At 45.0% G+C, this 21,772-nt stretch overlaps 11 non-coding genes and 1 pseudogene across 11 annotated transcripts; all 12 read left to right on the plus strand.

Moving 5' to 3' along the window:
- Nucleotides 1-3,518: 3,518 nt before the first annotated feature.
- Nucleotides 3,519-3,703, plus strand: LOC142253346 (U2 spliceosomal RNA). The gene has a single exon (XR_012726645.1). It is a non-coding gene; the product is annotated as a U2 spliceosomal RNA (small nuclear RNA).
- A 1,384-nt stretch (nt 3,704-5,087) lies between these two features.
- On the plus strand, nt 5,088-5,278 carry LOC142252067 (U2 spliceosomal RNA). Its single transcript, XR_012725463.1, has one exon. It is a non-coding gene; the product is annotated as a U2 spliceosomal RNA (small nuclear RNA).
- A 1,393-nt stretch (nt 5,279-6,671) lies between these two features.
- Nucleotides 6,672-6,862, plus strand: LOC142252068 (U2 spliceosomal RNA). Its single transcript, XR_012725464.1, has one exon. It is a non-coding gene; the product is annotated as a U2 spliceosomal RNA (small nuclear RNA).
- A 1,390-nt stretch (nt 6,863-8,252) lies between these two features.
- Nucleotides 8,253-8,443, plus strand: LOC142252069 (U2 spliceosomal RNA). Its single transcript, XR_012725465.1, has one exon. It is a non-coding gene; the product is annotated as a U2 spliceosomal RNA (small nuclear RNA).
- Nucleotides 8,444-9,830: 1,387 nt separating this feature from the next.
- LOC142252070 (U2 spliceosomal RNA) lies at nt 9,831-10,021 on the plus strand. Its single transcript, XR_012725466.1, has one exon. It is a non-coding gene; the product is annotated as a U2 spliceosomal RNA (small nuclear RNA).
- Nucleotides 10,022-12,253: 2,232 nt separating this feature from the next.
- Nucleotides 12,254-12,438, plus strand: LOC142253337 (U2 spliceosomal RNA). The gene has a single exon (XR_012726636.1). It is a non-coding gene; the product is annotated as a U2 spliceosomal RNA (small nuclear RNA).
- A 1,389-nt stretch (nt 12,439-13,827) lies between these two features.
- Nucleotides 13,828-14,018, plus strand: LOC142252072 (U2 spliceosomal RNA). The gene has a single exon (XR_012725467.1). It is a non-coding gene; the product is annotated as a U2 spliceosomal RNA (small nuclear RNA).
- Nucleotides 14,019-15,406: 1,388 nt separating this feature from the next.
- LOC142253569 (U2 spliceosomal RNA) lies at nt 15,407-15,563 on the plus strand (annotated as a pseudogene).
- Nucleotides 15,564-16,248: 685 nt separating this feature from the next.
- LOC142252985 (U2 spliceosomal RNA) lies at nt 16,249-16,441 on the plus strand. The gene has a single exon (XR_012726331.1). It is a non-coding gene; the product is annotated as a U2 spliceosomal RNA (small nuclear RNA).
- A 1,388-nt stretch (nt 16,442-17,829) lies between these two features.
- LOC142252073 (U2 spliceosomal RNA) lies at nt 17,830-18,020 on the plus strand. Its single transcript, XR_012725468.1, has one exon. It is a non-coding gene; the product is annotated as a U2 spliceosomal RNA (small nuclear RNA).
- Nucleotides 18,021-19,408: 1,388 nt separating this feature from the next.
- Nucleotides 19,409-19,599, plus strand: LOC142252916 (U2 spliceosomal RNA). The gene has a single exon (XR_012726278.1). It is a non-coding gene; the product is annotated as a U2 spliceosomal RNA (small nuclear RNA).
- A 1,388-nt stretch (nt 19,600-20,987) lies between these two features.
- On the plus strand, nt 20,988-21,178 carry LOC142252075 (U2 spliceosomal RNA). Its single transcript, XR_012725470.1, has one exon. It is a non-coding gene; the product is annotated as a U2 spliceosomal RNA (small nuclear RNA).
- Nucleotides 21,179-21,772: the final 594 nt, after the last annotated feature.

Consider the following 21,772-nt stretch of genomic DNA (forward strand, 5'->3'; position numbering starts at 1 on the left):
CAAGAGTGTTCTATATCACACAGTTTAAATTACCATGAGTATCAGAAAGATTGGACGTATGGACCCTCAGTGTGGTCGGGGTCAAATGGGTCCAAGTCAGCAGGGGTCGCCATTCTTTTTAGGGGGAATGCGTTTATTGATTCTGTTCAAGAGATTTTACCTGGCAGAATTTTATTAGTTCAAGCTATTATTGATGGTTACAAATGGCAATTTTTAAATTTTTATGGATCCGCAGACAAGCAAGAAAGAGCTGAAATGTTAGATATGTTACCCTTATTTCTTAATGACTCTACCCCGATGGTTTTAGCAGGTGATTTTAATTGCATTCTCGGTGGTGAGAAAAGAATTTCCAGCGCAACAAGCAGAAATTATGATAAAACTTCTTTTATGCTTAGAAACATTGTGCTGGATTTTAGATTAAACGATGTTTTTAAGGAATGTAATAGAGATTTACCATTGCAGGACTGGGTAACATGGAGTAATGTTAACTGTAGCTCCAGGATTGATTTTATTTTCTGCTCAAAGTCCGTGCTGCCTTTTAAATGTGAGCTTCTAACTAATGCATTTTCTGACCATAAATTATTATCCTTTCATGTAAAACATGATGATCTTTTTAAAAAAGGGAAAGGTTCTTGGAAGTTAAATATCTCCCTTTTAGAAGACCCTCAAATTTTAACTGATTTTACTAATTTCTATTTATATTTTAAGAGAATAAGAGACCCTCGTATTCCCATCAGCAGGTGGTGGGAAAAAATGAAAAAAAATATAAAAGATTTTTTTATTAAGGCAGGAGCACAGAAGGTAAAGGAAAAGAGAGAATTTTATACCCAACTTACTACCAGGTTACAAACCTTATATAAATTAAGAAATAATGATATGGATGTGGAGAAAGATATTAGTGACCTAAAAAATGAAATCCACCACACACTAGAACAAAAAGGGAAAGAGCTTATTTTTCATGCTAAGGTTAAACATATTGAAAATAATGAAACTTGTTCGAGGTATTTTTTTAAATGTATGGTGGAAAAGCGGGTTTTTATCAACTCTATGGAAGGTGAACAAAATATAGAGGGGATTTTAGCCAAAGTGTATGAGTATTATTCTGAGCTTTTTAACACAAAAAGTATTGATAATTGTTTTACAGAAAGTATTTTAGATGATATTTCCATCAGTCTTGACCCTGTTTCACAAGAATTTTTAATACAGGACCTGAGTGAGGAAGAGGTATCAGACGCGGTGGGGAGTTTTAAGGCTGGTAAAGTACCGGGACCCGATGGCATACCTATAGAGTTTTATTCCACCTTTTATGACATTTTACAAGAGGATTTGTTTTCTGTTTTTAGTGAGGTTTTTAGAACAAAAATTCTCCCCACCTCATGGAGGAGGGGTGAGGTTTCCCTCATACATAAAATAGGAGACAAATCTAGTCTAAAAAATTGGAGACCTATCACTCTTTTAAATTGTGATTACAAAATACTGGCAAAAATATGTGCAACTAGATTGAAAAAAGTGATAGAGAATATAATTCATATAAATCAAGTGTGCGGTATACCGGGAAGGAGTGTGTGGGAAAACTTAAATTTAATCAAAGATGTGATTGATGACACAAAGTCAAGGGGGAGTCAGTTGGCGGTCCTGTCCTTAGACTTCGAGAAAGCCTTTGACAGAGTGTCACATCAGTTCCTATTTAAGGTTTTATCACGCATGGGAATACCTGAAGGATTTTTATTGTCTCTTAAAGCATTTTATCACAATTGTACAAGTAAAATTTTAGTTAATGGTTTTAAAACGAAGGAGGTGGTTTTAAACTCTGGGGTTAAACAAGGTTGCCCATTGTCCCCTTTATTATTTGTGTGTGCCCTTGAACCGTTACTTTGTGCTTTAAGGAGAGATAAACAGATCCGTGGTATCCCGTTGCCGGGGGGAGGTGGTTTGGAAGCTAAGGTAACGGGTTACATGGATGATGTGGTGGTAATTTGTAAAGATGCTCTGTCTATTAGGAAAGCGTTGAAACAGGTAGAATATTTTTGTTGTGGGTCTGGTTTTAAGGTTAATTTAAACAAAAGTGGTATTCTAAATGTGGGGAATATGACACTAAATGATATTCCAGTACCTGAATGTGAGTCTGTGAAGATTTTAGGGGTGATTTTTAATGAGACAAATAAAGGGAAAGAAAGTTGGGAGGTCATTGCACAAAAGGTGAATCAAAAGCTGTGTATGTGGAGGCTACGAAAGCTGACGATGGAGGGGAAGGTTCTGATTATAAAAATGGTCATTCTTCCTCTGTTGTTGTATTTGAGCCTTGTCTTCCCTCCTCCCACACGAATTTTTAACCAGATCATCAAAGCGTGTTTTACTTTTTTTTGGAATTCTAAGATGGAGAAATTAAAAAGAGAAGTGGTAATTAAACCTAAAGAAAAAGGTGGCAAAGATTTTCCAGATTTTAGAGCTTTTGTTTATATAAGGTTTTTTGTTTTGTGTTTTAATGCCCTTTCAAAATCTAACTACTGGTCATATTTTATTCGTTTTAATACGGGTTATTTTATGAGACGTCTTGGTTGGTTTCAAACGGTTTTAAGTTCCCCGTACGCTTTTAATATGCCAGATAGTTATGTTATTTTGGAAACTATTGTTAATTCTTATGATTTGAAAGGGAATATTGTAGAGGATATAAAAGACAGCAAGAAGATTTTAAAGTGTTTTAAGGATAAACAGCCAATAACACAGATTGGGAATTTTAATGAAATTAAGTGTGTTGAAATATTTCAAAATATTAATGCATCGTACCTTTTTAATTCCCAGAAGGACCTGGCCTGGTGCTGTGTGCATGATTGTCTTCCATGCAGAGCATTCCAACACAGAAGAGGACTTGTGACTACTGCCAGATGTCCAAGGGAAAGATGCTTCGGAGATGAGACGGTACTACATATTTTATGGACTTGTTCTTTTGCACGACAAATATGGACACGAATTTTTCCTTTATTGCAAAAAATGACGGACATCAGAGATCTGACTTTTGAGTCTGTTTTATTTGGGTATGTGGAATGTCCCACCGTCAATAAGAAGATCATCGCATGGAAGACAATCAGCACAGTCAAGGAAGCTCTGTGGAAGGCCAGGAACATCCTTCTTTTTAAGCATGATGTTATATCTGTGCAGGATGTTATAGATTTGGCTTTTAGTGATATGTATCTGTATTATATTCTGGACAAGAAGAAGAATGTCATTTTATCGAAACAGTGGTTTGTAAAGGAGTGGAACTCCGCAATTTAAAGGAACAATTTTTGTATATAATTTATAGGTTGAGTGTAAAGGAATTGTGGATAGTGTTCTTTATAGGAGTGAAGCCCTGGATTGTAAAGGACTTGTAATATGTAGACTGCTTACTATATGCAATACAAATGTAAATGATGTTTTGATATTCTGTAATTGAGATACAGATGTAATCACAGAAAATGTTGTAAAATGGAATGTTTTTAATGTAATGTACTTTTATATCCAATAATAAACGGGTGTACCTTGTTTTAGGTACTTCCAAGTTAAAAAAAAATCTGTTCTTATCAGTTTAATATCTGATACGTCCCCTATCTGGGGACCATATATTAAATGGATTTTTAGAACAGGGAGATGGAAAAAGAGCTTGCTCTGTCCACTCCACGCATTGACCTGGTATTGCAGTACCTCCAGGAACGGTGCACCCCTTCTTAACCCAGTTTCCAAAAGCAGAACTCAATTCACCTGATTCATATTAGCCCGGTTTAATGAATTGGAAGAAAGCATACGTCTTCATATGCACCTCAATTTGGCCCATTCACTTTTCACACTTCCTCCTTTTGTTTTTTATCTTTCACACTTTTGACTTTCTTTATTCATCCAAATAGCAAACTCATCACCACTCAACCTGACCAACTCGGCTATGTCCCGTGCTGCAGTTCTCTGTCTTATCTAGATCATTTGCAATTGAATGGAATAGATCCCTTTTGGACAAAGTGGATTCACCTGCTGCTGCAGTGACCACAGGTGTGATAAGATCTAGAATTGGCATCTGGTGCGATCTCTCCGCTTCCACTCCAAAGAAAGTTACCTGTTTATTCCTATCATGCATTGGTTTTTGGGGTTTTCTTTGAGTAATGATGATCTCTTTAGTAGTCTGTTGGCGCCCTCTCCTGGAGGAATAGTTTGCTTGCTCTTGGACATTCTAAAAGAGAGGTCATGATAGACATTGAGCTTCTGAGCTCAATTGGGGACAGTCATGGGTGATGAATGTTTGCAACCTGCTGCAAAGCCTCATACCGCAATATAAGGAACGTCAAATACTAAGAAAGGGCGGCCTATGAAAGAATTACTACTTTCAATAAGTACACTTAAACGGCTAATTGGGAATAGAAAAACTGTAAAAAGCCCTCTGAGAAAGCCCCCCTCTACCTTTGATAGTAAGTTTTTCTGTAGTCTGCCTGTTGATGTATTTTCCGTTTGAACTGTGCACAACATGAAGAGACGGAACACTGGCGGCTTGTCACAATGCCCCCGCTGACATCACAATAGCGCTGCTGCCTAGAAAACAAGCTGCGCAGCAGAAGTTGTTCTTTGGGTGGGAGGGTGGGCTAGTGTAAGGAGGGGGCAAGCTCTTTTTTTCCCGGGTGGTAGGGGGATGACAGGAGAAGGGATGCGGGTGGTGAGAAGGGTACAGAGGGCAGGGTTTGGGGCTGGGAAGGAAAGGGAAAAGATTAGGGTTTGGGATGATGAAAGGGCTTTCTACGGGTAAGGATGGCAAAGGGTGGCAGTGACGGAAAGTCAGGCAACCTGTCCTGTCCGTCTTTTTGTATCGTGAATTGGAAAGACTGCAAGGGGGAGGGGAGTTGCTTGCGCCCTAAAGGAGGAGTTATTCAGATTCATTGCAGTGGGGGCGGCGGCTGCAAAACGCACCATTCTTCTTGTTTTTGCTCTGCAAAGCAGCCTTTTCAAGGGTTGGCTTGGGTGACAAAATGTCTTCTGTAGGCGTGGGTTTGTCTCCCTCTCGCTCTCTCTCCCTAAGATGTGTCCGGCATAGGCCAGGGTGCCACTCGAGGCCCAAACCAATTCTGGTTATCGCTTCTCGGCCTTTTGGCTAAGATCAAGTGTAGTATCTGTTCTTATCAGTTTAATATCTGATACGTCCCCTATCTGGGGACCATATATTAAATGGATTTTTAGAACAGGGAGATGGAAAAAGAGCTTGCTCTGTCCACTCCACGCATTGACCTGGTATTGCAGTACCTCCAGGAACGGTGCACCCCTTCTTAACCCAGTTAGTTTCCAAAAGCAGAACTCAATTCACCTGATTCATATTAGCCCGGTTTAATGAATTGGAAGAAAGCATACGTCTTCATATGCACCTCAATTTGGCCCATTCACTTTTCACACTTCCTCCTTTTGTTTTTTATCTTTCACACTTTTGACTTTCTTTATTCATCCAAATAGCAAACTCATCACCACTCAACCTGACCAACTCGGCTATGTCCCGTGCTGCAGTTCTCTGTCTTATCTAGATCATTTGCAATTGAATGGAATAGATCCCTTTTGGACAAAGTGGATTCACCTGCTGCTGCAGTGACCACAGGTGTGATAAGATCTAGAATTGGCATCTGGTGCGATCTCTCCGCTTCCACTCCAAAGAAAGTTACCTGTTTATTCCTATCATGCATTGGTTTTTGGGGTTTTCTTTGAGTAATGATGATCTCTTTAGTAGTCTGTTGGCGCCCTCTCCTGGAGGAATAGTTTGCTTGCTCTTGGACATTCTAAAAGAGAGGTCATGATAGACATTGAGCTTCTGAGCTCAATTGGGGACAGTCATGGGTGATGAATGTTTGCAACCTGCTGCAAAGCCTCATACCGCAATATAAGGAACGTCAAATACTAAGAAAGGGCGGCCTATGAAAGAATTACTACTTTCAATAAGTACACTTAAACGGCTAATTGGGAATAGAAAAACTGTAAAAAGCCCTCTGAGAAAGCCCCCCTCTAACCTTTGATAGTAAGTTTTTCTGTAGTCTGCCTGTTGATGTATTTTCCGTTTGAACTGTGCACAACATGAAGAGACGGAACACTGGCGGCTTGTCACAATGCCCCCGCTGACATCACAATAGCGCTGCTGCCTAGAAAACAAGCTGCGCAGCAGAAGTTGTTCTTTGGGTGGGAGGGTGGGCTAGTGTAAGGAGGGGGCAAGCTCTTTTTTTCCCGGGTGGTAGGGGGATGACAGGAGAAGGGATGCGGGTGGTGAGAAGGGTACAGAGGGCAGGGTTTGGGGGCTGGGAAGGAAAGGGAAAAGATTAGGGTTTGGGGATGATGAAAGGGCTTTCTACGGGTAAGGATGGCAAAGGGTGGCAGTGACGGAAAGTCAGGCAACCTGTCCTGTCCGTCTTTTTGTATCGTGAATTGGAAAGACTGCAAGGGGGAGGGGAGTTGCTTGCGCCCTAAAGGAGGAGTTATTCAGATTCATTGCAGTGGGGGGGCGGCGGCTGCAAAACGCACCATTCTTCTTGTTTTTGCTCTGCAAAGCAGCCTTTTCAAGGGTTGGCTTGGGTGACAAAATGTCTTCTGTAGGCGTGGGTTTGTCTCCCTCTCGCTCTCTCTCCCTAAGATGTGTCCGGCATAGGCCAGGGTGCCACTCGAGGCCCAAACCAATTCTGGTTATCGCTTCTCGGCCTTTTGGCTAAGATCAAGTGTAGTATCTGTTCTTATCAGTTTAATATCTGATACGTCCCCTATCTGGGGACCATATATTAAATGGATTTTTAGAACAGGGAGATGGAAAAAGAGCTTGCTCTGTCCACTCCACGCATTGACCTGGTATTGCAGTACCTCCAGGAACGGTGCACCCCTTCTTAACCCAGTTTCCAAAAGCAGAACTCAATTCACCTGATTCATATTAGCCCGGTTTAATGAATTGGAAGAAAGCATACGTCTTCATATGCACCTCAATTTGGCCCATTCACTTTTCACACTTCCTCCTTTTGTTTTTTATCTTTCACACTTTTGACTTTCTTTATTCATCCAAATAGCAAACTCATCACCACTCAACCTGACCAACTCGGCTATGTCCCCGTGCTGCAGTTCTCTGTCTTATCTAGATCATTTGCAATTGAATGGAATAGATCCCTTTTGGACAAAGTGGATTCACCTGCTGCTGCAGTGACCACAGGTGTGATAAGATCTAGAATTGGCATCTGGTGCGATCTCTCCGCTTCCACTCCAAAGAAAGTTACCTGTTTATTCCTATCATGCATTGGTTTTTGGGGTTTTCTTTGAGTAATGATGATCTCTTTAGTAGTCTGTTGGCGCCCTCTCCTGGAGGAATAGTTTGCTTGCTCTTGGACATTCTAAAAGAGAGGTCATGATAGACATTGAGCTTCTGAGCTCAATTGGGGACAGTCATGGGTGATGAATGTTTGCAACCTGCTGCAAAGCCTCATACCGCAATATAAGGAACGTCAAATACTAAGAAAGGGCGGCCTATGAAAGAATTACTACTTTCAATAAGTACACTTAAACGGCTAATTGGGAATAGAAAAACTGTAAAAAGCCCTCTGAGAAAGCCCCCCTCTAACCTTTGATAGTAAGTTTTTCTGTAGTCTGCCTGTTGATGTATTTTCCGTTTGAACTGTGCACAACATGAAGAGACGGAACACTGGCGGCTTGTCACAATGCCCCCGCTGACATCACAATAGCGCTGCTGCCTAGAAAACAAGCTGCGCAGCAGAAGTTGTTCTTTGGGTGGGAGGGTGGGCTAGTGTAAGGAGGGGGCAAGCTCTTTTTTTCCCGGGTGGTAGGGGGATGACAGGAGAAGGGATGCGGGTGGTGAGAAGGGTACAGAGGGCAGGGGTTTGGGGGCTGGGAAGGAAAGGGAAAAGATTAGGGTTTGGGGATGATGAAAGGGCTTTCTACGGGTAAGGATGGCAAAGGGTGGCAGTGACGGAAAGTCAGGCAACCTGTCCTGTCCGTCTTTTTGTATCGTGAATTGGAAAGACTGCAAGGGGGAGGGGAGTTGCTTGCGCCCTAAAGGAGGAGTTATTCAGATTCATTGCAGTGGGGGGCGGCGGCTGCAAAACGCACCATTCTTCTTGTTTTTGCTCTGCAAAGCAGCCTTTTCAAGGGTTGGCTTGGGTGACAAAATGTCTTCTGTAGGCGTGGGTTTGTCTCCCTCTCGCTCTCTCTCCCTAAGATGTGTCCGGCATAGGCCAGGGTGCCACTCGAGGCCCAAACCAATTCTGGTTATCGCTTCTCGGCCTTTTGGCTAAGATCAAGTGTAGTATCTGTTCTTATCAGTTTAATATCTGATACGTCCCCTATCTGGGGACCATATATTAAATGGATTTTTAGAACAGGGAGATGGAAAAAGAGCTTGCTCTGTCCACTCCACGCATTGACCTGGTATTGCAGTACCTCCAGGAACGGTGCACCCCTTCTTAACCCAGTTTCCAAAAGCAGAACTCAATTCACCTGATTCATATTAGCCCGGTTTAATGAATTGGAAGAAAGCATACGTCTTCATATGCACCTCAATTTGGCCCATTCACTTTTCACACTTCCTCCTTTTGTTTTTTATCTTTCACACTTTTGACTTTCTTTATTCATCCAAATAGCAAACTCATCACCACTCACCTGACCAACTCGGCTATGTCCCGTGCTGCAGTTCTCTGTCTTATCTAGATCATTTGCAATTGAATGGAATAGATCCCTTTTGGACAAAGTGGATTCACCTGCTGCTGCAGTGACCACAGGTGTGATAAGATCTAGAATTGGCATCTGGTGCGATCTCTCCGCTTCCACTCCAAAGAAAGTTACCTGTTTATTCCTATCATGCATTGGTTTTTGGGGTTTTCTTTGAGTAATGATGATCTCTTTAGTAGTCTGTTGGCGCCCTCTCCTGGAGGAATAGTTTGCTTGCTCTTGGACATTCTAAAAGAGAGGTCATGATAGACATTGAGCTTCTGAGCTCAATTGGGGACAGTCATGGGTGATGAATGTTTGCAACCTGCTGCAAAGCCTCATACCGCAATATAAGGAACGTCAAATACTAAGAAAGGGCGGCCTATGAAAGAATTACTACTTTCAATAAGTACACTTAAACGGCTAATTGGGAATAGAAAAACTGTAAAAAGCCCTCTGAGAAAGCCCCCCTCTAACCTTTGATAGTAAGTTTTTCTGTAGTCTGCCTGTTGATGTATTTTCCGTTTGAACTGTGCACAACATGAAGAGACGGAACACTGGCGGCTTGTCACAATGCCCCCGCTGACATCACAATAGCGCTGCTGCCTAGAAAACAAGCTGCGCAGCAGAAGTTGTTCTTTGGGTGGGAGGGTGGGCTAGTGTAAGGAGGGGGCAAGCTCTTTTTTTCCCGGGTGGTAGGGGGATGACAGGAGAAGGGATGCGGGTGGTGAGAAGGGTACAGAGGGCAGGGTTTGGGGGCTGGGAAGGAAAGGGAAAAGATTAGGGTTTGGGGATGATGAAAGGGCTTTCTACGGGTAAGGATGGCAAAGGGTGGCAGTGACGGAAAGTCAGGCAACCTGTCCTGTCCGTCTTTTTGTATCGTGAATTGGAAAGACTGCAAGGGGGAGGGGAGTTGCTTGCGCCCTAAAGGAGGAGTTATTCAGATTCATTGCAGTGGGGGGCGGCGGCTGCAAAACGCACCATTCTTCTTGTTTTTGCTCTGCAAAGCAGCCTTTTCAAGGGTTGGCTTGGGTGACAAAATGTCTTCTGTAGGCGTGGGTTTGTCTCCCTCTCGCTCTCTCTCCCTAAGATGTGTCCGGCATAGGCCAGGGTGCCACTCGAGGCCCAAACCAATTCTGGTTATCGCTTCTCGGCCTTTTGGCTAAGATCAAGTGTAGTATCTGTTCTTATCAGTTTAATATCTGATACGTCCCCTATCTGGGGACCATATATTAAATGGATTTTTAGAACAGGGAGATGGAAAAAGAGCTTGCTCTGTCCACTCCACGCATTGACCTGGTATTGCAGTACCTCCAGGAACGGTGCACCCCTTCTTAACCCAGTTTCCAAAAGCAGAACTCAATTCACCTGATTCATATTAGCCCGGTTTAATGAATTGGAAGAAAGCATACGTCTTCATATGCACCTCAATTTGGCCCATTCACTTTTCACACTTCCTCCTTTTGTTTTTTATCTTTCACACTTTTGACTTTCTTTATTCATCCAAATAGCAAACTCATCACCACTCAACCTGACCAACTCGGCTATGTCCCGTGCTGCAGTTCTCTGTCTTATCTAGATCATTTGCAATTGAATGGAATAGATCCCTTTTGGACAAAGTGGATTCACCTGCTGCTGCAGTGACCACAGGTGTGATAAGATCTAGAATTGGCATCTGGTGCGATCTCTCCGCTTCCACTCCAAAGAAAGTTACCTGTTTATTCCTATCATGCATTGGTTTTTGGGGTTTTCTTTGAGTAATGATGATCTCTTTAGTAGTCTGTTGGCGCCCTCTCCTGGAGGAATAGTTTGCTTGCTCTTGGACATTCTAAAAGAGAGGTCATGATAGACATTGAGCTTCTGAGCTCAATTGGGGACAGTCATGGGTGATGAATGTTTGCAACCTGCTGCAAAGCCTCATACCGCAATATAAGGAACGTCAAATACTAAGAAAGGGCGGCCTATGAAAGAATTACTACTTTCAATAAGTACACTTAAACGGCTAATTGGGAATAGAAAAACTGTAAAAAGCCCTCTGAGAAAGCCCCCCTCTAACCTTTGATAGTAAGTTTTTCTGTAGTCTGCCTGTTGATGTATTTTCCGTTTGAACTGTGCACAACATGAAGAGACGGAACACTGGCGGCTTGTCACAATGCCCCCGCTGACATCACAATAGCGCTGCTGCCTAGAAAACAAGCTGCGCAGCAGAAGTTGTTCTTTGGGTGGGAGGGTGGGCTAGTGTAAGGAGGGGGCAAGCTCTTTTTTTCCCGGGTGGTAGGGGGATGACAGGAGAAGGGATGCGGGTGGTGAGAAGGGTACAGAGGGCAGGGTTTGGGGGCTGGGAAGGAAAGGGAAAAGATTAGGGTTTGGGGATGATGAAAGGGCTTTCTACGGGTAAGGATGGCAAAGGGTGGCAGTGACGGAAAGTCAGGCAACCTGTCCTGTCCGTCTTTTTGTATCGTGAATTGGAAAGACTGCAAGGGGGAGGGGAGTTGCTTGCGCCCTAAAGGAGGAGTTATTCAGATTCATTGCAGTGGGGGGCGGCGGCTGCAAAACGCACCATTCTTCTTGTTTTTGCTCTGCAAAGCAGCCTTTTCAAGGGTTGGCTTGGGTGACAAAATGTCTTCTGTAGGCGTGGGTTTGTCTCCCTCTCGCTCTCTCTCCCTAAGATGTGTCCGGCATAGGCCAGGGTGCCACTCGAGGCCCAAACCAATTCTGGTTATCGCTTCTCGGCCTTTTGGCTAAGATCAAGTGTAGTGTTGTTCGAAGAGGTGGTTTAAGCTCCAGGCCACCTTAGTACAATGATACAATGCACACTGGAAGGTTGCGCTTGCTAGTACTCTGGGTGGATAGTATATTCATCTAGTAGAAAACATGGCCCTACCAGGATCGAGGCTATTAGACTGAGTAAGGATGGGGGGCTATGGTACAACGTGCCCCAGGACTGACGACCCTGGAGTGAGTCTGAGCTTGCTGGCTTGGGACCCCGGCAAGCCTTGGGCTCTGTAGCACACCGTACCTTGCCTTTTCATACTTTTTGAGCATATTACCCTATCCCGGCCTTCTGGCTAGGAAGGGAAATTTTTATAATCCCGGTCGGAGGTCCGGTCAGCTTTGGGCTGAGAAACCAACACCCGGTTGGAGGTCCGGGTCAGCTTTGGCTGAGAAACCAACACCCGGTTGGAGGTCCGGTTAGCCTTGGGCTGAGAAACCAACACCCGGTTGGAGGTCCGGTCAGCCTTGGGCTGAGAAACCAACACCCGGTTGGAGGTCCGGTCAGCCTTGGGCTGAGAAACCAACACCGGTTGACGGTCCGGGCAGTCTCGGCTGCGAAACCAACGACTAGTAGCTCCCTACTCCACTTGGGTAAGATGCCTCGGTGGACGCTGGGAGCAACAACAAGGCTCAACCAGGCTTCGGCTTGGGGGAGCACCGAAGATCCCTGACCCTCGCTGTGGCCTTCTGGCTCGGAGGGACGGGGTTGATTTTTGGGGATCCTCTTCTCACGGAGGGGTCCACACGAATCCTAGCCTTTGCACTGTTTTTGGTGTGATTTCGGTCATGCATTTTTGCGGTGCTTTGGAAAGCTTCATTAAATCTGTTCTTATCAGTTTAATATCTGATACGTCCCCTATCTGGGGACCATATATTAAATGGATTTTTAGAACAGGGAGATGGAAAAAGAGCTTGCTCTGTCCACTCCACGCATTGACCTGGTATTGCAGTACCTCCAGGAACGGTGCACCCCTTCTTAACCCAGTTTCCAAAAGCAGAACTCAATTCACCTGATTCATATTAGCCCGGTTTAATGAATTGGAAGAAAGCATACGTCTTCATATGCACCTCAATTTGGCCCATTCACTTTTCACACTTCCTCCTTTTGTTTTTTTATCTTTCACACTTTTGACTTTCTTTATTCATCCAAATAGCAAACTCATCACCACTCAACCTGACCAACTCGGCTATGTCCCGTGCTGCAGTTCTCTGTCTTATCTAGATCATTTGCAATTGAATGGAATAGATCCCTTTTGGACAAAGTGGATTCACCTGCTGCTGCAGTGACCACAGGTGTGATAAGATCTAGAATTGGCATCTGGTGCGATCTCTCCGCTTCCACTCCAAAGAAAGTTACCTGTTTATTCCTATCATGCATTGGTTTTTGGGGTTTTCTTTGAGTAATGATGATCTCTTTAGTAGTCTGTTGGCGCCCTCTCCTGGAGGAATAGTTTGCTTGCTCTTGGACATTCTAAAAGAGAGGTCATGATAGACATTGAGCTTCTGAGCTCAATTGGGGACAGTCATGGGTGATGAATGTTTGCAACCTGCTGCAAAGCCTCATACCGCAATATAAGGAACGTCAAATACTAAGAAAGGGCGGCCTATGAAAGAATTACTACTTTCAATAAGTACACTTAAACGGCTAATTGGGAATAGAAAAACTGTAAAAAGCCCTCTGAGAAAGCCCCCCTCTAACCTTTGATAGTAAGTTTTTCTGTAGTCTGCCTGTTGATGTATTTTCCGTTTGAACTGTGCACAACATGAAGAGACGGAACACTGGCGGCTTGTCACAATGCCCCCGCTGACATCACAATAGCGCTGCTGCCTAGAAAACAAGCTGCGCAGCAGAAGTTGTTCTTTGGGTGGGAGGGTGGGCTAGTGTAAGGAGGGGGCAAGCTCTTTTTTTCCCGGGTGGTAGGGGGATGACAGGAGAAGGGATGCGGGTGGTGAGAAGGGTACAGAGGGCAGGGTTTGGGGGCTGGGAAGGAAAGGGAAAAGATTAGGGTTTGGGGATGATGAAAGGGCTTTCTACGGGTAAGGATGGCAAAGGGTGGCAGTGACGGAAAGTCAGGCAACCTGTCCTGTCCGTCTTTTTGTATCGTGAATTGGAAAGACTGCAAGGGGGAGGGGAGTTGCTTGCGCCCTAAAGGAGGAGTTATTCAGATTCATTGCAGTGGGGGGCGGCGGCTGCAAAACGCACCATTCTTCTTGTTTTTGCTCTGCAAAGCAGCCTTTTCAAGGGTTGGCTTGGGTGACAAAATGTCTTCTGTAGGCGTGGGTTTGTCTCCCTCTCGCTCTCTCTCCCTAAGATGTGTCCGGCATAGGCCAGGGTGCCACTCGAGGCCCAAACCAATTCTGGTTATCGCTTCTCGGCCTTTTGGCTAAGATCAAGTGTAGTATCTGTTCTTATCAGTTTAATATCTGATACGTCCCCTATCTGGGGACCATATATTAAATGGATTTTTAGAACAGGGAGATGGAAAAAGAGCTTGCTCTGTCCACTCCACGCATTGACCTGGTATTGCAGTACCTCCAGGAACGGTGCACCCCTTCTTAACCCAGTTTCCAAAAGCAGAACTCAATTCACCTGATTCATATTAGCCCGGTTTAATGAATTGGAAGAAAGCATACGTCTTCATATGCACCTCAATTTGGCCCATTCACTTTTCACACTTCCTCCTTTTGTTTTTTATCTTTCACACTTTTGACTTTCTTTATTCATCCAAATAGCAAACTCATCACCACTCAACCTGACCAACTCGGCTATGTCCCGTGCTGCAGTTCTCTGTCTTATCTAGATCATTTGCAATTGAATGGAATAGATCCCTTTTGGACAAAGTGGATTCACCTGCTGCTGCAGTGACCACAGGTGTGATAAGATCTAGAATTGGCATCTGGTGCGATCTCTCCGCTTCCACTCCAAAGAAAGTTACCTGTTTATTCCTATCATGCATTGGTTTTTGGGGTTTTCTTTGAGTAATGATGATCTCTTTAGTAGTCTGTTGGCGCCCTCTCCTGGAGGAATAGTTTGCTTGCTCTTGGACATTCTAAAAGAGAGGTCATGATAGACATTGAGCTTCTGAGCTCAATTGGGGACAGTCATGGGTGATGAATGTTTGCAACCTGCTGCAAGGCCTCATACCGCAATATAAGGAACGTCAAATACTAAGAAAGGGCGGCCTATGAAAGAATTACTACTTTCAATAAGTACACTTAAACGGCTAATTGGGAATAGAAAAACTGTAAAAAGCCCTCTGAGAAAGCCCCCCTCTAACCTTTGATAGTAAGTTTTTCTGTAGTCTGCCTGTTGATGTATTTTCCGTTTGAACTGTGCACAACATGAAGAGACGGAACACTGGCGGCTTGTCACAATGCCCCCGCTGACATCACAATAGCGCTGCTGCCTAGAAAACAAGCTGCGCAGCAGAAGTTGTTCTTTGGGTGGGAGGGTGGGCTAGTGTAAGGAGGGGGCAAGCTCTTTTTTTCCCGGGTGGTAGGGGGATGACAGGAGAAGGGATGCGGGTGGTGAGAAGGGTACAGAGGGCAGGGTTTGGGGGCTGGGAAGGAAAGGGAAAAGATTAGGGTTTGGGGATGATGAAAGGGCTTTCTACGGGTAAGGATGGCAAAGGGTGGCAGTGACGGAAAGTCAGGCAACCTGTCCTGTCCGTCTTTTTGTATCGTGAATTGGAAAGACTGCAAGGGGGAGGGGAGTTGCTTGCGCCCTAAAGGAGGAGTTATTCAGATTCATTGCAGTGGTGGGCGGCGGCTGCAAAACGCACCATTCTTCTTGTTTTTGCTCTGCAAAGCAGCCTTTTCAAGGGTTGGCTTGGGTGACAAAATGTCTTCTGTAGGCGTGGGTTTGTCTCCCTCTCGCTCTCTCTCCCTAAGATGTGTCCGGCATAGGCCAGGGTGCCACTCGAGGCCCAAACCAATTCTGGTTATCGCTTCTCGGCCTTTTGGCTATGATCAAGTGTAGTATCTGTTCTTATCAGCCTTTTGGCTAAGATCAAGTGTAGTGTTGTTCGAAGAGGTGGTTTAAGCTCCAGGCCACCTTAGTACAATGATACAATGCACACTGGAAGGTTGCGCTTGCTAGTACTCTGGGTGGATAGTATATTCATCTAGAGGAAAACATGGCCCTACCAGGATCAAGGCTATTAGACTGAGTAAAGGTGGGGGGCTATGGTACAACGTGCCCCAGGACTGACGACCCTGGAGTGAGTCTGAGCTTGCTGGCTTGGGACCTCGGCAAGCCTTGGGCTCTGTAGCACACCGTACCTTGCCTTTTCATACTTTTTGAGCATATTACCCTATCCCGGCCTTCTGGCTAGGAAGGGAAATTTTTATAATCCCGGTCGGAGGTCTGGTCAGCTTTGGGCTGAGAAACTAACACCCGGTTGGAGGTCCGGGTCAGCTTCGGCTGAGAAACCAACACCCGGTTGGAGGTCTGGGTCAGCTTCGGCTGAGAAACCAACACCCGGTTGGAGGTCCGGTTAGCCTTGGGCTGAGAAACCAACACCGGTTGACGGTCCGGGCAGTTTCGGCTGCGAAACCAACAACTAGTAGCTCTCTACTCCACTTGGGTAAGATGCCTGGGTGGACGCTGGGAGCAACGACAAGGCTCAACCAGGCTTCGGCTTGGGGGAGCACCGAAGATCCCTGACCCTTGCTGTGGCCTTCTGGCTCGGAGGGACGGGGTTGATTTTTGGGGACCCTCTCCTCACGGTGGGGTCCACACGAATCCTAGCCTTTGCACTGTTTTTGGTGTGACTTCGGTCATGCATTTTTTGTGGTGCTTTGGAAAGCTTCATTAAATCAAAAATCTGTTCTTATCAGTTTAATATCTGATACGTCCCCTATCTGGGGACCATATATTAAATGGATTTTTAGAACAGGGAGATGGAAAAAGAGCTTGCTCTGTCCACTCCACGCATTGACCTGGTATTGCAGTACCTCCAGGAACGGTGCACCCCTTCTTAACCCAGTTTCCAAAAGCAGAACTCAATTCACCTGATTCATATTAGCCCGGTTTAATGAATTGGAAGAAAGCATACGTCTTCATATGCACCTCAATTTGGCCCATTCACTTTTCACACTTCCTCCTTTTGTTTTTTATCTTTCACACTTTTGACTTTCTTTATTCATCCAAATAGCAAACTCATCACCACTCAACCTGACCAACTCGGCTATGTCCCGTGCTGCAGTTCTCTGTCTTATCTAGATCATTTGCAATTGAATGGAATAGATCCCTTTTGGACAAAGTGGATTCACCTGCTGCTGCAGTGACCACAGGTGTGATAAGATCTAGAATTGGCATCTGGTGCGATCTCTCCGCTTCCACTCCAAAGAAAGTTACCTGTTTATTCCTATCATGCATTGGTTTTTGGGGTTTTCTTTGAGTAATGATGATCTCTTTAGTAGTCTGTTGGCGCCCTCTCCTGGAGGAATAGTTTGCTTGCTCTTGGACATTCTAAAAGAGAGGTCATGATAGACATTGAGCTTCTGAGCTCAATTGGGGACAGTCATGGGTGATGAATGTTTGCAACCTGCTGCAAAGCCTCATACCGCAATATAAGGAACGTCAAATACTAAGAAAGGGCGGCCTATGAAAGAATTACTACTTTCAATAAGTACACTTAAACGGCTAATTGGGAATAGAAAAACTGTAAAAAGCCCTCTGAGAAAGCCCCCCTCTAACCTTTGATAGTAAGTTTTTCTGTAGTCTGCCTGTTGATGTATTTTCCGTTTGAACTGTGCACAACATGAAGAGACGGAACACTGGCGGCTTGTCACAATGCCCCCGCTGACATCACAATAGCGCTGCTGCCTAGAAAACAAGCTGCGCAGCAGAAGTTGTTCTTTGGGTGGGAGGGTGGGCTAGTGTAAGGAGGGGGCAAGCTCTTTTTTTCCCGGGTGGTAGGGGGATGACAGGAGAAGGGATGCGGGTGGTGAGAAGGGTACAGAGGGCAGGGTTTGGGGGCTGGGAAGGAAAGGGAAAAGATTAGGGTTTGGGGATGATGAAAGGGCTTTCTACGGGTAAGGATGGCAAAGGGTGGCAGTGACGGAAAGTCAGGCAACCTGTCCTGTCCGTCTTTTTGTATCGTGAATTGGAAAGACTGCAAGGGGGAGGGGAGTTGCTTGCGCCCTAAAGGAGGAGTTATTCAGATTCATTGCAGTGGGGGGCGGCGGCTGCAAAACGCACCATTCTTCTTGTTTTTGCTCTGCAAAGCAGCCTTTTCAAGGGTTGGCTTGGGTGACAAAATGTCTTCTGTAGGCGTGGGTTTGTCTCCCTCTCGCTCTCTCTCCCTAAGATGTGTCCGGCATAGGCCAGGGTGCCACTCGAGGCCCAAACCAATTCTGGTTATCGCTTCTCGGCCTTTTGGCTAAGATCAAGTGTAGTATCTGTTCTTATCAGTTTAATATCTGATACGTCCCCTATCTGGGGACCATATATTAAATGGATTTTTAGAACAGGGAGATGGAAAAAGAGCTTGCTCTGTCCACTCCACGCATTGACCTGGTATTGCAGTACCTCCAGGAACGGTGCACCCCTTCTTAACCCAGTTTCCAAAAGCAGAACTCAATTCACCTGATTCATATTAGCCCGGTTTAATGAATTGGAAGAAAGCATACGTCTTCATATGCACCTCAATTTGGCCCATTCACTTTTCACACTTCCTCCTTTTGTTTTTTATCTTTCACACTTTTGACTTTCTTTATTCATCCAAATAGCAAACTCATCACCACTCAACCTGACCAACTCGGCTATGTCCCGTGCTGCAGTTCTCTGTCTTATCTAGATCATTTGCAATTGAATGGAATAGATCCCTTTTGGACAAAGTGGATTCACCTGCTGCTGCAGTGACCACAGGTGTGATAAGATCTAGAATTGGCATCTGGTGCGATCTCTCCGCTTCCACTCCAAAGAAAGTTACCTGTTTATTCCTATCATGCATTGGTTTTTGGGGTTTTCTTTGAGTAATGATGATCTCTTTAGTAGTCTGTTGGCGCCCTCTCCTGGAGGAATAGTTTGCTTGCTCTTGGACATTCTAAAAGAGAGGTCATGATAGACATTGAGCTTCTGAGCTCAATTGGGGACAGTCATGGGTGATGAATGTTTGCAACCTGCTGCAAAGCCTCATACCGCAATATAAGGAACGTCAAATACTAAGAAAGGGCGGCCTATGAAAGAATTACTACTTTCAATAAGTACACTTAAACGGCTAATTGGGAATAGAAAAACTGTAAAAAGCCCTCTGAGAAAGCCCCCCTCTAACCTTTGATAGTAAGTTTTTCTGTAGTCTGCCTGTTGATGTATTTTCCGTTTGAACTGTGCACAACATGAAGAGACGGAACACTGGCGGCTTGTCACAATGCCCCCGCTGACATCACAATAGCGCTGCTGCCTAGAAAACAAGCTGCGCAGCAGAAGTTGTTCTTTGGGTGGGAGGGTGGGCTAGTGTAAGGAGGGGGCAAGCTCTTTTTTTCCCGGGTGGTAGGGGGATGACAGGAGAAGGGATGCGGGTGGTGAGAAGGGTACAGAGGGCAGGGTTTGGGGGCTGGGAAGGAAAGGGAAAAGATTAGGGTTTGGGGATGATGAAAGGGCTTTCTACGGGTAAGGATGGCAAAGGGTGGCAGTGACGGAAAGTCAGGCAACCTGTCCTGTCCGTCTTTTTGTATCGTGAATTGGAAAGACTGCAAGGGGGAGGGGAGTTGCTTGCGCCCTAAAGGAGGAGTTATTCAGATTCATTGCAGTGGGGGGCGGCGGCTGCAAAACGCACCATTCTTCTTGTTTTTGCTCTGCAAAGCAGCCTTTTCAAGGGTTGGCTTGGGTGACAAAATGTCTTCTGTAGGCGTGGGTTTGTCTCCCTCTCGCTCTCTCTCCCTAAGATGTGTCCGGCATAGGCCAGGGTGCCACTCGAGGCCCAAACCAATTCTGGTTATCGCTTCTCGGCCTTTTGGCTAAGATCAAGTGTAGTATCTGTTATTATCAGTTTAATATCTGATACGTCCCCTATCTGGGGACCATATATTAAATGGATTTTTAGAACAGGGAGATGGAAAAAGAGCTTGCTCTGTCCACTCCACGCATTGACCTGGTATTGCAGTACCTCCAGGAACGGTGCACCCCTTCTTAACCCAGTTTCCAAAAGCAGAACTCAATTCACCTGATTCATATTAGCCCGGTTTAATGAATTGGAAGAAAGCATACGTCTTCATATGCACCTCAATTTGGCCCATTTACTTTTCACACTTCCTCCTTTTGTTTTTTATCTTTCACACTTTTGACTTTCTTTATTCATCCAAATAGCAAACTCATCACCACTCAACCTGACCAACTCGGCTATGTCCCGTGCTGCAGTTCTCTGTCTTATCTAGATCATTTGCAATTGAATGGAATAGATCCCTTTTGGACAAAGTGGATTCACCTGCTGCTGCAGTGACCACAGGTGTGATAAGATCTAGAATTGGCATCTGGTGCGATCTCTCCGCTTCCACTCCAAAGAAAGTTACCTGTTTATTCCTATCATGCATTGGTTTTTGGGGTTTTCTTTGAGTAATGATGATCTCTTTAGTAGTCTGTTGGCGCCCTCTCCTGGAGGAATAGTTTGCTTGCTCTTGGACATTCTAAAAGAGAGGTCATGATAGACATTGAGCTTCTGAGCTCAATTGGGGACAGTCATGGGTGATGAATGTTTGCAACCTGCTGCAAAGCCTCATACCGCAATATAAGGAACGTCAAATACTAAGAAAGGGCGGCCTATGAAAGAATTACTACTTTCAATAAGTACACTTAAACGGCTAATTGGGAATAGAAAAACTGTAAAAAGCCCTCTGAGAAAGCCCCCCTCTAACCTTTGATAGTAAGTTTTTCTGTAGTCTGCCTGTTGATGTATTTTCCGTTTGAACTGTGCACAACATGAAGAGACGGAACACTGGCGGCTTGTCACAATGCCCCCGCTGACATCACAATAGCGCTGCTGCCTAGAAAACAAGCTGCGCAGCAGAAGTTGTTCTTTGGGTGGGAGGGTGGGCTAGTGTAAGGAGGGGGCAAGCTCTTTTTTTCCCGGGTGGTAGGGGGATGACAGGAGAAGGGATGCGGGTGGTGAGAAGGGTACAGAGGGCAGGGTTTGGGGGCTGGGAAGGAAAGGGAAAAGATTAGGGTTTGGGGATGATGAAAGGGCTTTCTACGGGTAAGGATGGCAAAGGGTGGCAGTGACGGAAAGTCAGGCAACCTGTCCTGTCCGTCTTTTTGTATCGTGAATTGGAAAGACTGCAAGGGGGAGGGGAGTTGCTTGCGCCCTAAAGGAGGAGTTATTCAGATTCATTGCAGTGGGGGGCGGCGGCTGCAAAACGCACCATTCTTCTTGTTTTTGCTCTGCAAAGCAGCCTTTTCAAGGGTTGGCTTGGGTGACAAAATGTCTTCTGTAGGCGTGGGTTTGTCTCCCTCTCGCTCTCTCTCCCTAAGATGTGTCCGGCATAGGCCAGGGTGCCACTCGAGGCCCAAACCAATTCTGGTTATCGCTTCTCGGCCTTTTGGCTAAGATCAAGTGTAGTATCTGTTCTTATCAGTTTAATATCTGATACGTCCCCTATCTGGGGACCATATATTAAATGGATTTTTAGAACAGGGAGATGGAAAAAGAGCTTGCTCTGTCCACTCCACGCATTGACCTGGTATTGCAGTACCTCCAGGAACGGTGCACCCCTTCTTAACCCAGTTTCCAAAAGCAGAACTCAATTCACCTGATTCATATTAGCCCGGTTTAATGAATTGGAAGAAAGCATACGTCTTCATATGCACCTCAATTTGGCCCATTCACTTTTCACACTTCCTCCTTTTGTTTTTTATCTTTCACACTTTTGACTTTCTTTATTCATCCAAATAGCAAACTCATCACCACTCAACCTGACCAACTCGGCTATGTCCCGTGCTGCAGTTCTCTGTCTTATCTAGATCATTTGCAATTGAATGGAATAGATCCCTTTTGGACAAAGTGGATTCACCTGCTGCTGCAGTGACCACAGGTGTGATAAGATCTAGAATTGGCATCTGGTGCGATCTCTCCGCTTCCACTCCAAAGAAAGTTACCTGTTTATTCCTATCATGCATTGGTTTTTGGGGTTTTCTTTGAGTAATGATGATCTCTTTAGTAGTCTGTTGGCGCCCTCTCCTGGAGGAATAGTTTGCTTGCTCTTGGACATTCTAAAAGAGAGGTCATGATAGACATTGAGCTTCTGAGCTCAATTGGGGACAGTCATGGGTGATGAATGTTTGCAACCTGCTGCAAAGCCTCATACCGCA

This window comes from Anomaloglossus baeobatrachus, chromosome 9 (assembly GCF_048569485.1).
Source record: "Anomaloglossus baeobatrachus isolate aAnoBae1 chromosome 9, aAnoBae1.hap1, whole genome shotgun sequence".
NCBI classification, from domain to species: domain Eukaryota; kingdom Metazoa; phylum Chordata; class Amphibia; order Anura; family Aromobatidae; genus Anomaloglossus; species Anomaloglossus baeobatrachus.